At 41.0% G+C, this 13,016-nt stretch overlaps 1 protein-coding gene across 2 annotated transcripts in view; it reads right to left on the reverse strand.

Moving 5' to 3' along the window:
- Nucleotides 1-13,016, reverse strand: part of NSMCE2 (NSE2 (MMS21) homolog, SMC5-SMC6 complex SUMO ligase) — a 214,381-nt gene that overhangs the window by 135,627 nt on the left and 65,738 nt on the right. The gene's annotated exons all lie outside the window — the stretch shown is intronic.

Below are 13,016 nucleotides of genomic sequence, written 5' to 3' on the forward strand. Positions count from 1 at the left end.
TTTTAATACCTCTTCAAGTATCAAATAATAAATCGGGTCTTTTAGTATTGGCTTCCACTCTGCACACTATTCAAACAATGAGCATATTTCAAAGCCACCATAAACTGCTTCCAATTCTTCTTGTAAACAACTGCATGTTCGAATCCTCCTAATTTTTGATATCCAATATCATTGTCCAGATTAAAACTTCTTTCAAGATCCTATGTTATAGATGTGCACTTATCCTACCTTGGGGAAGACCCCCCCGCCCCCCAAGTCAGTGATATCTGCATTTAAGGTAGAAAGATGGATTTGTCCTAAGCAAGTGACAAGAGACAGAGACGGGGGGCGGGGCGAGAGAGAGGGAGAGAGAGCAGAGAAAGCAGTATCCTCCACAAAGCGATCAGTGAGCGTGAAAGTCCGCAGGTAAAAGAGAACACAATACCCTCTGGAGATGGCAAGTGTCTGGATCAAAGCGGTGAGCAGAGTGGTGAGAGAGTGAACAGAAACCTGGTGCCACAAGGGTCTTTTTATTCTGGAAGGCTCGGGGAGTCTCCAGAAGACCACGTGGCAAACAACCATGACCCTATCTTAGGATGATCCATCACTCTGGCAGAAACTGGCAGAAGGCAAGTCTGCTGCACGGAGGACGTAGGAGGCTGAGAGTCAAACTGGAAAGAGGGCAGCAGTAGCAGTGGGAGAAGAAATGGAGAGAAGACTGGTAGAGGCTTTCGGGAAGGGGACTAGACAGCACATCTGTCTAGGAATAATTCCTATTCCTCTCTTTGTGGAAATAATCTTTTGCTTTAGGTAAATGTAAAATAAAACCACTGTGCTCTGAAGCAGAAAAAATATATACCTAAATAAACTACCACTGTATTTTCTTGGCTCCACATCAACAAATGTAAAAAGCATCGTTAACTTAATAATGTGTGAGGAGGGAAGTCAACGCTACCACATAACAGGAGAGAGGGCTGTGAAGGCTGATGGTCAGGGAAGGCACTAAAAGCTCTAGAGTCTAACTTGGAAATTTCCTGCTTTACGCAACTAGAATGAAGTCAAAGAATAGCCCCCACTTCCCTGTCCCCCAGCCTCCTACCCCGGGGGTGGGGGGGAAGAGAAAGAAAGTACTTCTCATCGGTGAGCACTCAGTGGTGAAAGTGGGTGAGAAGAGTTGCCAGGAAGTCTGGGAATACCCCCTGCCAATTGGCAGCCACACTTTGGACCCAGACTGCGGTCATCAGCCAGGTGTGCTAAAGCAATCTGGGTGAAAAGGGACACCACACCTTGCCCCATCCTCCCATTCCCAGGACCAGTGTGGGTCACAGTGTCTGCTGTGGAATATTTGTTCCCTGGAGAACATTCACTCAATGCCCCAAGTATATATGAAGCGCTGGTCCCACGCTGGGTGCTATTCTAGGCACCAGAAATGGTACCAGTCAAGGCAGACAAGGACCTGCTCTCACTGAACTGACATTCTAATCAAACTGCATGATAAACACTAAGAATTACATAGTAAAGAAAACTGATTAATGCATCTGACCCTGGGATCTTTATTATCATTATCTCTTTTTGAGAGAGAGACAGAGGGAGTGTGGGCAGGGAAGGGGCAGAGGAAGCAGGAGGGGGGGGGGGAGAGAGAGAGAGAGAGAGAGAATATCTTAAGCAGGCTCCACACCCAGCATGAGCCCAAAGTGGGGCTTGACCTCAGGATAAGATCATGACCTGAGCTGAAATCAAGAGTCAGACGCTTAATCAACTGAGCCACCCGGGTGCCCCAGATCTTTATTATTTTACCTAAATAAATAAACAGACCACATTTATGCTGAAAAACTCTACTCAACATTTTTCATCAACCCTCTAGCTCACTCTCTTGTTTCTTCTCCAAAGTCTGCATGTCAAGCTCTAGGCCCTGCAATCACAGGTGACCAGTTTCCTTTTTCTCTCACTCCCGAGACATTAATTATTTCCCTATGTTCCTCGAACCTACCACAGTGCTCTGCATATAGGAGGTAACTGTTTACTAAAAAAACAGAATTTAAAATAAGTCACTGGGTGATCTATTAAAAAAAAAAAAAGCTAAGTAAATAGGTTGGCTCAAACAGCAGAGCCAATTTTCTCCAGTTAAATCTCATGTGTATACATAAAAGAATCCCTAACACAGTAAAGGAAATGCAGCAGTTAGGGAAACTTGCAGCTCTATAACATATGCTCGATTATATTTGTTCATAACGAATGTACTTCACCAGACACAGGGTGGTTTGCTACGTGAATAGCGTCGTTCCTTACGCTTCACTCCCTGCTTCGCTATCAAGAGATGGTTGCCAAAACCAATATTGTACTGAAAAGTGATTTGTTACCTTTTCAACATGTTTTTTGTTCACACCCTTGTCAATGACAGAATATTACTTAACTACTAGTCTAACAATATTTTATCTTTCATTTAGTCTTTTAACACTTTAACAAAGTGACTAAAACACTGAGCTTGCTTCCTTGCATTTCAGAATTTATGCCAATTGCTAATAACATAAAACGTATATCCTTTAAAGTAAAAATTATTGAAGTAAAATGCCATTAAGCAAGTTTAAAAAGATCAGGTTAACTAAAATATGGGGAGTATTTTACAGTTTATAAAACACTTCCACTTTTCATTTTTAAATATGATTTAATCCTCACACAGCTCTGTGAGCTAGGAAGCATTATTACTCATACTTTACAGAAAAGTAAAATTCCATTGATCTGATTAAAAAAACACAAACTATCACTTGGTTGAGCAAGAATCTGAATTTCTATTTTCAGGTTCCAAATTCTAGATCTTTCCATGGGTTGGATAGTTTCTACCCTTAACACTGTTCTCAACATATCTAGGTGACTAAATATATGAGTTTAAGAGTTAGCAAGAGAATACGATTTCCTAACATAAACTTTAGCGAATGTAAGGACAGTACTTAAAATACACAAAAATGATCATTATTAAGGCTATCAATTATGCACATGAATAGATACCTTTCAGAACTACTAAGAATACAAGGAGATGCCAGCAAGGTGCCAAAGATTAGACTGTAAACCCCATGAGCACCAGGACTTGTATTTCTTGTTCACTGCCCTATTCCCAGCGTACTCAACAAACACTTGCCGAATGAATGAAGAAGTATTAACATGGAATACAAAAGTGAGGCTTTCAGATATAGAAGAATGAATGAAGTTAATTTATATTCAAATCCAGGAGACCAGGTGCCATCTAAGTCGTTAGGTTATTCCCGAGTAATCTGTAGGTAGGTGCCTATAACTATGCTGTGCACATACGGCTCCTGCCCTGTAGGTAATAAACTGTGTGAGATCTAGAATTAGAAGTCAGATATTGAATCCTCTAGAGTGCCTGATTAACCAACCTTTACTAGATGAGTTATTTTCAACCCTGTCTGTACATTATTAGCATGATACCTGGAGAACTTAAAAAGAAATGCCTGGAGAGCCCTATTAGATACCAACTAAATCTAAATCTCTGAGGGTGCGGACAGGCTGATTTTATTTTTAACGTTCACATTTGCTATGATACCCAGTGACAGGTAAGTGCCATTACTATAAACCAATGGTTCTCAAACTCTGGTGTACAGGAGACCTGGAGGGCTTGCTAAGATTAACCCCACCCCCAGAGATGCAGATTCATGAGGTCTGGGGTGGTGCCTGAAAATGTGCATTTTTAATAAATTTCCAGGTGACCTTGATGCAGGGCTGAGAAGCACACCCTGAGGTTGACTGCTGCGCACACCATCTACAATGTCTCTGGAATTAAAGAATAAATGTAAGGGATAGGTGAACAGAAAGACATAAAAAAATATACAAAATTTACATATTAAAAGAAGAACTTCATGCTCAATACCACTGATCGTTAGAAAAACATAAATTAAATCCATGATGAGATACCCCTACATACTTATTAGAATAGCTAAAATTAAAAACAAAACCCAAACAACCCCAGTGCTGGTGAGGATGCACAGCAAACACACCTCTCCTGCGCGGCTCAAGGGGACACAGGGGGGTTCACCATATTGGAAAGCAGTCGGTCAGGTTCTCAGAAGTTGAACGTGCACTTCCCATACCAGCCCAGAGCCCCATGCCTGGGTACTCATCCAGGAGAAATTAAAACTGATATTCCCATAAAAACCTGTACACGAATGTTCTGTAACACCTTGATTTATAACGTCCCCAAGCTGGAAACAAGTGAAATGCCCTTCAGCTGGTGACTGGATAAATAAACTATGATACATGCATACAGTGGAGCACCAGTCACAGTACACAATGCAACCAGCCACGGATATTAACAACACTGTGGCTGAATCTCAAATGCAGTCTGCATTTGAATGAAAGAAGCCACTTAAATGGCTGCATATTGTATGATTCCATGTATGCAACATTCTGGAGAAGTTAGAACCATACAGAGAAAAAAAAGAAAAAGAAACAAAAACAGTTACTGCCAGGGGCTAAAAAATGGGGCGAGGCTTCGACTACAGAGGGCCGCCCATTGTATCATTATACACGTCTAAACCACCAAAAAATGGAAATGAGTGCAACCTCAGGAAATAATAACTTGACAAGACAACTCTTTTCTTAAGTATGATGTACGTCGTCCCCAGGACACATGATTTGGTCCTTCCCATTCTAGGTTCAGGCTGCTTTCTGAGCATGGACGGCATCCCACACTCTCAAAGGAAGCCACCAGGAGGAAAAAACACCCAGGGCTCACAGTTTGTGTTTAAACTTGCCGCTGACTCATTTCACCCTTGATAACTGAACCTTTCTCTCCTAATAACTTTAATTATAGCCATGTCTCATCCTAAAGCTTCCCTTTTCCTCAGGAATGTATTTGTTAGCCTTGTGACCTCCTGACTGTGAGACACTGCGTAAATATGTCACCTCCAGGATTCAGTCTGCTAAAAACAGAGCCTGCGTTTTTCGTGCATTCCTCCCTCGCATGTGGATGTCGTGAAGACTAGGAGAGATGATGTACGGGCACGGGGTTACTGTCGTGATGCTTGAAATAAACTTCATGGAATTTGTTCTAAACTTGTAAGTACAATAAATACCCTATTCCTCTCTGCCGTAACACAGCAACTATTCACACCGGAAACGGTATCCTTAGGCACTATTTCCTGAGTGTATTGCCAAAACCACAGATTCTGGAAAAGGAGGACCCAGGTCTGAATCTCACTACGTAACGTATTTTGTGACCTTGAGTCAACTGCTTCCCTTCTGTGAGCCCCACTTCAAGTACCTGTTTCTCTAGGGCATACTTTGAAGACAGTATGAAACACATAAATAAACTACTGTAGAATGTCTGGTATGATTCCCACTCTCTGACCTCTGCTTGGTAGACGTGACCAAGCAAGAGACTCACTCTCAGCTGGATGAGGCAGATTCCCCCAGTGTCCTCAGAGTACGGCAATGCAGATCTATGACCTGGGAGATTCAAACAAATTGTTCACTACCCAAGAGTCTTACGACAAATCAAATCTTCAAGAGATAAATGAAACGCTTGAAGGGAGAGAAAAACCAAATAGGCACGTGTCTTAAAGAGTTAGTGTGGTACGCAGGGAAAAGAACACGGGTTTTGATGTCACCCAAACCCGAGTCTGAATTTCAGCATTTATGATCTGAGGGAAGTTATATTACTTCTCTTTGCACATTTCTAATCTGTAAAATGGGTATAGTTATCTTGTAGAGTTGTGAGAAATAAATGGTAAGGTAGACAAAGTATGCAGGTACCATACCCTATGCACGGGTAGGCACTCAAACAATGCTTCCAGTTATGCATTAACTCAACAAGGAATCATGAAGTATCATATACATCAAGTTCTTTATGAAGCGTGGCTATCACTTCGACTATTCCTATTTTCCAAAAGGACTAGGGCAAATCTAAGGTGAAGGCAAAGCAGATGGTGTCTTTACTGCTCCATAAAAAGGGCATTTCTCACTGCCAAAGAGCTCCCTGAATAGCTTAGTGCCCTGATTAAAACACCACAACAGAATCAATCTAATTTGAATGAAACTTTTTTCCTCACTTACTCAGTTATTTCTTTGGTACTGAAAATCCTGCCTTAATGTAAAACTTCCTGGAAAGTAACAACTCTATGAAACAGGAGGAGGAAGAGGTCGGCTACACCTGGCCCTAATGCTCTCTTTTTATCCCTGGTGTCTCTTGTCTTCCGGTTCCACTGTTTACTAGCTTTGTAACCCTGGGCATATCACTTACCCTCTCTGAAGCTGCTTCATCATGAAGATGGGAATGGTACCGCTTAGCTTCACTGATGCAAGTAAGGATGTACGGGAAAGAGAAACTACATGGGTGGGAAACACAAAGCAGAAGGGAAGAGAGACACAGAAGGGAGTCAGACAGACACTGACTCAGAGAAGAGGAAGAGGGAGAGAGGCAAACACACAGGAATAAAAAATTTGCATAGGACAGAAATCTCACTCAATGAGCATAAACCCTTAGTCAGGGATGTAATCCAGCCTGAAAAAGTCAGTCTCTGTTGTGAAACTTACGATTTTTAGCATTTCCCACCAATTAATGGTCATCCAGCAAGTAAATGGTAATGGCTTGATCAATATCATCAAGGAAAACATGAAGACCAAGTGAGGGCCACAGAGATGATAAAACTGTCTAAGGAAGAGCCAGCAACTTAAGTTTTCATTAAATGCTTAAATGTTCTAAGCAGTCACACTTAAACTGAGCCATACTTAATTCCTAAGCATGGTGCTACCTGACACTGAAAACTGTGTATTAGCATATACACCATACGTTTGCACCAGTAGGTAAACGGATATGCACACAAAATCATTTATGTTGAATTTTTGAGCAATTTAAAGGATTTTCCAAGACAATATAAATTGCTAACCTTTGCTCATTTTAGATCCCAACCTTCTGAACGCTAGCTGTCTTCTTATTCGCTTCTTTACTGATGAGGTATTATTGAAGAGAAAAGGTGTGTTATCATCACAATGCCTTCACTAGGGTCTGGCCCTCTTTTTCTAGTTGAATAATTCAGTTTTATAAATATTAACCAAACTCTGAGTATGTGAGGAGCAAAAGGAATATAGGGAGGATTAAGCAATTCCTGCCTTGAAGGGTCCTGGGCTCTTGGTTAATGGCAGGCCAGCAATGCACACTGTTTGGATAGGTGGTTATATTCTATCATATGACAAAGAGATTTGTGCGTTGAAGACTATCAGGACTGAGTCAGGCTGGTCAAAACTTTGCCCAGTTGAAAAGCACCCAACATATTTCTAGGCACAGCCAAACATTTTGCCTCTTGGCACCACCTTTGTTCTTGTCTCTTTCCTTTCAGGTTTCAACACTCACACATGGCCTCCCGGCTTTCGAAATTGCTAATCTTCTCTTTAACCCCACTGTTCACCTGCACCTGTTTAAGAGCTCCCAGATCCCGCCCCTCCATCCACAAAAATCTCTATTTGCTTTTCAATAGAACCCACCAGGCTTCTATATACTCCCAAATGATGTGAAATGCACAACCTGGCCTTGACAACAAAACCACTCCCTTCTCTGAAGAAATCATAGTCTACTGTTAATTGGCCAAATTAAAGCTGATGTTGCTCGTCAAGGGCCTAACAGAGCACTGAAAAATGGTAGTATGAGAAGGTAAAACCAATGGTCACAAACCGACAGTTTTGTTTGCACAGTGTTTTAACAACTGGTAATGGAAAAATCATCAGTTGAATTTCTGGGTTTCCCCAGATAACCTCAGGATCTGACTACAGTGGGTCCTCACCTATTATTCCCAGCAACAACAGACAGGCATGCGTGGCAGGTGTCTCCTTCAGATAGGGCATAAGCTCTCAAGTATTTGACGGTTCTCCTGAAGATTCTTGTGACCGTCAAGGACCTGTGCTGTAGGTACCATGTGCCCAGACATCAGGCTGGAGTTCAAGGACTAAAGCAGTAAGCAAAACATCAAAGTCCCCACCCTTGTGGAACTGCACTGTGGTTTTGACAAGATATAGAAGGAAAAGGAAAGCAACCCACTAGGAATAGCGAAGTGAAGGTATTCTAATGTTCCTGAGGAGCTCCCCATTCATGGCAGCCCAGGTAAATCCTTCTGTGACATGAATGGTCACTCACTATTCTATCAGCTTTGATAACTAAATTAAGTGTGTTAAAGTGAGGGTACAGAGTTGATTAGTGAGTCCATGTAATTACAAGATTACAGTATAAAATGTCCCCATCACTAAAACAATTTCTAAGTTCACTCGTGGATTCCATGATCTCCACACCTTATATCCTACATCCTCTATGTAGGATATACAATTTAGAAATACGTCTAAATTTCTGGTGAAGGTCTTCAGATTAGTAAATGTTCGCCTTTCCTCTAAGCATTTCAATGTACCAATAAAATTACATTTCAGATTAGATTTTTTAATACTAAAGACCACAGATTCAGTCCATTCTACTTTTGATCACAAAGTGAAGACCTTATATTTCAAAGGTTTCTAAATATCAAATTATTGTCTAATGTCCTCAAGTTCTGCCTGGCTGAGCTGCACTACAAATTCTCATGCCTGCTAATTCTATAGCTGGTGAGTGAATAAAGGATGGCAGGAAGATTGCTTGATGACTTGAGGAAGTGTCCGTACAGGGGTACTGCACATTCTAACGAAGTTCTCCTGATGCAAAAGTGCAGGAAACCAGGAGTTGGAATAGTGAAGACAGTTTAAGTAAAAACATCAAGGAAGAGAGAAATCGCCTGAACATATTGTTTAGATAAATGAAAATCACTTTACTCAAGAAAGTACAGTCACGTCTTCCCTAAACCAAGTCATATTGCTGGGTTTCACAACTTGGGTTAATTAACAACATGATTCTCGTTTAGGGAAATGGAATCTTTTTTCTTTGGAATTGTTCCCTAACTCAGTTATCATCACCACTACTAAAGGTAAAAATGATCTCCGATCAATCTTGATTTATATGCCTCCAAGAATTACAACTAAGAAAAATGGGTGGCACCTGCAGGGAGGCCAAGCTACGCTTCAAGTGACTCAAACCCAGGTCTTCTAGCTGCGAAGCTCATATTCTTTCCACCATGTTCTACTGGCCCTTTCTCAATATCAATAATAAGTGAAATCTAAAGCAAGCTTTCAGTTTGCCAAGATCCATTATCGCATTAGATCTTGGTAATAATCTTGGGAAGCTGGGACAGACATAGTATCTCTAATATACAACACAATGGGTCCCCAGGTATGATATTTATAGGAAAATCTGAAGTTTAAAAAAAAAAAATCCAAACCAAAAACCTACCCTTGTTTCTGACTGTGGTTTAAATGTTTGTTTTGGGAGAGAGAGAGAGAGAGAAAGAGTGTTGGGACACTTGAGAGTGTTGGGACAGGTGAGGGACAGAGAGAAAGGAGACAGAATTCTGTACTGATAGTGTACAGGCTGACACGGGACTCGATCACACAGATCATGAGATTATGACCTGAGCTGAAATCAAGAGTCGGACACTTAACCGACAGAGCCACCCAGGTGCCCCTGATTGCAGCTAGACCAGGGGTCTGTAAACTGTCCAAAGAAGTTGTATCCGATGCCTTGTAATATCCTTAAGACATAAATAACTACTAATAAAAGAATTACTGTGTGCAGTGTAAATATGTTACCTTTTGAGTAATAGTATCTTGAAATGAGTATGGCGTACCTGTTATGTTTACATTCTCGGGACGGCAAATACCAGATTTTTGTACTATCTCTACGCTTTCCCACCGTAATCCTGGGCCTGAACTCAGCCTCTGAATCTTTCTGAACATACAGCTCCACGTAGTGCCTATCAAATGACTGGCAGTGTTGTATCAGCCATACAAATAAAAGCTGCATTTTCCTAGTGTCACTCTCTCCTATATTGTACAGCAGTAGTTTCTTGCATTTTTCTTTGCTTTTGATTTGTTATTAATAGTTCTCACATTATTTCATGTTTTCATATATTGTCTTCTCTGCCTTTTATTTATCTCGGAGCACCGAATGCAATCACTTATATACAGCAGTCCCTCGAAGTGTTTTAAATTTTTTTTTTTCAACGTTTTTTATTTATTTTGGGACAGAGAGAGACAGAGCATGAACGGGGGAGGGGCAGAGAGAGAGGGAGACACAGAATCGGAAACAGGCTCCAGGCTCCGAGCCATCAGCCCAGAGCCTGACGCGGGGGCTCGAACTCACGGACCGCGAGATCGTGACCTGGCTGAAGTCGGACGCTTAACCGACTGCGCCACCCAGGCGCCCCCCTCGAAGTGTTTTGAACGCACCTAAGACAAATGTGTGGTATTTATTGGAAAAATCTAAAGCTAAAACAAAACAAAACAAAAAGAAAACAAACACCCCCGCCCCAAAACTGTCCTTGTTTCTGATTATGGTTTAGACCACAGGTCAGTAAACTTTTTCTGTAAGGTGCCAGGTAGCAAACACTAAAAGCTCTGTTTGCCAGACGGTCTCCGATGTAACTACTCAACTCTGCCATCATAGTGTAAAGCACACACAATGTGGAAACGAGTAAGTGTGTCTACATTCCAATAACACTTTATTTTGGATGCTAAAACCTGAATTTTATGTAATTTTCACATGTCACAAAATATTATTCTTCTCTTAAATTCTCCCCCAGCAACTTAAATATGTTGGCAAAAAACAAGCATTCTTGGCTTTCAGGACCTAGAGAAACAGGCAGGCTGGACTTGACTCACAGGCTATAGTTCGCTGACCTCTGGCCCAAATTTGTGGTTCTCAAAATGAGAACTTCGGGTGGTCTGCACGATCCTTTCAGCAGTCGGACTACCGATGTGTGAGGCCAGATTTTCTTTATAGGCTTCAACCCAAACAACGTACCACAGCGGACTGAATGCGGAAGCAAATGCGAGGGTCCAGCTGCCTCCTATTAAAGTCACAAACTGAAGAGATTTGCAAAAATGGAAAACAATTTCACACCTCTCACTCATTTTTCCGTCATGTTTGGAAAATACATGGTTATATTTCATAATCCTCCTTACAGTAACACGTTAGGGACTTATCACTGATTTTTAAAACGGATTAATATTTTTAAGAAGGTCTCAGTTTTGATTTCTAACGTGATAAATGTCAATAGCTACCACCCATGTAATAAACAAATGCTCTCCGGAGGCCCTCGGTAGATTTTTTTAATGTAAAGGGATCTTGAGACCAGACGGTTTGAGAACCAGCTGCCGAGCCACAGCTGGGTTAACTTACTGGCTGCGGGGTGCGGGGAGGTGGCTTGCACGCCACTTCCTCAGACCCCCTGATTTCAATCTCCATCTTGACTTGTCCCCAAAGGGCTTCCTGGCGTTCCTGTGATTGGGTCCCCACTCGGCAAAACTGAATCCCACGCAATTTAGGTTTGTGTAAATAAAGGTGGTGAGAGCGTGGTGGTGATTTTCATGAAAGGAAAGCTCTGTGCAGACCAATAAAACTGTTTCAGCCTTTACTTTGCCAAACTAGGCAACCTGAAGCAAGACTCTCTCCCTGGCTTGTAGTTTCCAGTCTTTATAAAAAAAGAAAAAAAATTATTATTATCATTTCTTCCCTTCAGAACATCTCTCAAAACAAATATTCACTGGCTCCTGTATAAAGCCTGGTCCCTCCGACTTGGCTCCGCAAAAACTGTGGGCTCCCGATGCTAATGAGCGTCCTCACAGCAGCATTAAATCTAAAGAAACAGAATCCATCGCCCACGGTGCTACTTTGCCAGCACTAATAATGCACTGAAAATCGCATTTGCAAGTCGTGTGCGCACATCTTAGAGAACACTTGAAGAGGGCATTAATATTTTGCTTGCTCTGTCATTTGAGATTTAAAAACTTCTGAAAAGAGTATTTTAGGAGAAACAAAAAGGGAAAGTTGTCTTAATTCCAGTGTTACATATATAGGGGAACCCGATATAAGGAAGCATTTCTTTCAGTATAAGTCTACTTTGTCTCAAAGTTTAACTGTCTATCCAAATGATGTGAAGTACTGCCGGCCTTGGGAAACCACCCCCTACACCATCCCCTGACCATCTGAGAGAGAATTAAAGAAATAATAACCACGATTCCAACACGTATCATTTTGCTGAACTGCACACTCTTCACTAGAAAGTGCGTCACCGTGAGTGTACGATTCTACAAATCTTTACAGCTATCTCTTAGGGAATAATACTTTTGTAAACAATAACAAAGGAGGAAGAAATTTATATTTTTGGATATTTATCCTTCACTATGTATCATAAGATACCTTTTTAAAAAATCAAGAATTTTTGATCTTGATTATGATCGGGTAATTTGTCATTATTGGCTCCAAGCAGAAAAATGAAATACATGTGGCTACTTTGACCAACACCAAAAACTGAAATTCACTAGCAGAAAGATCAGAAAGACACTAGCAAATCATTATATTACCTGTTTGGGGGATTATTACCCATTTGGGGGAACCACGCAATTTATATTAGAAGGATTTTGGTAGCTGAAGAAGAAAAAAATAGACTAAAATGTGGAGAAAATGCTTACTGTTTAAATCCACATTAAAGCAAAAGTCTCATCAGGATTGCAAAACATTCCAAATTGTGAAACTTAAGTTACTTGTAAGATAGACAAAAGTAAAGCTGCTTCCTCAGTCATTTTTTGAGATCTCAGCATCAATTTAAAGAAAATGCTTATATTTAAAAGAAAGCTTATTTCAAAATAGGAATCCCTACACTCAGTACAAATAAGGACATGAAGTAAATTTACATGCCCTACCACAGTGCTCCAGCCGTATGCAAACGAAGGTGATGGGAAATTAAAGTTTACAAAAAAGTTATTTGCTTCCCTATCCGATTCTGTAAGGAATAAAAGAGTCATGAGCCGAAAGCAATGACAAACAATGCAAATGCAAAAACGATCAAATTACATAAAGTTGTTAAGTGGATTAAGCGGACAAAGAGGAAAAGAAAAGGACGGATGTACTTCACTGTACAGAAAAGACAGATTTCTGTCAAATACCGTCTACAAAA

Source organism: Lynx canadensis, chromosome F2 (genome assembly GCF_007474595.2).
Source record: "Lynx canadensis isolate LIC74 chromosome F2, mLynCan4.pri.v2, whole genome shotgun sequence".
Classification (NCBI taxonomy): Eukaryota; Metazoa; Chordata; class Mammalia; order Carnivora; family Felidae; genus Lynx; species Lynx canadensis.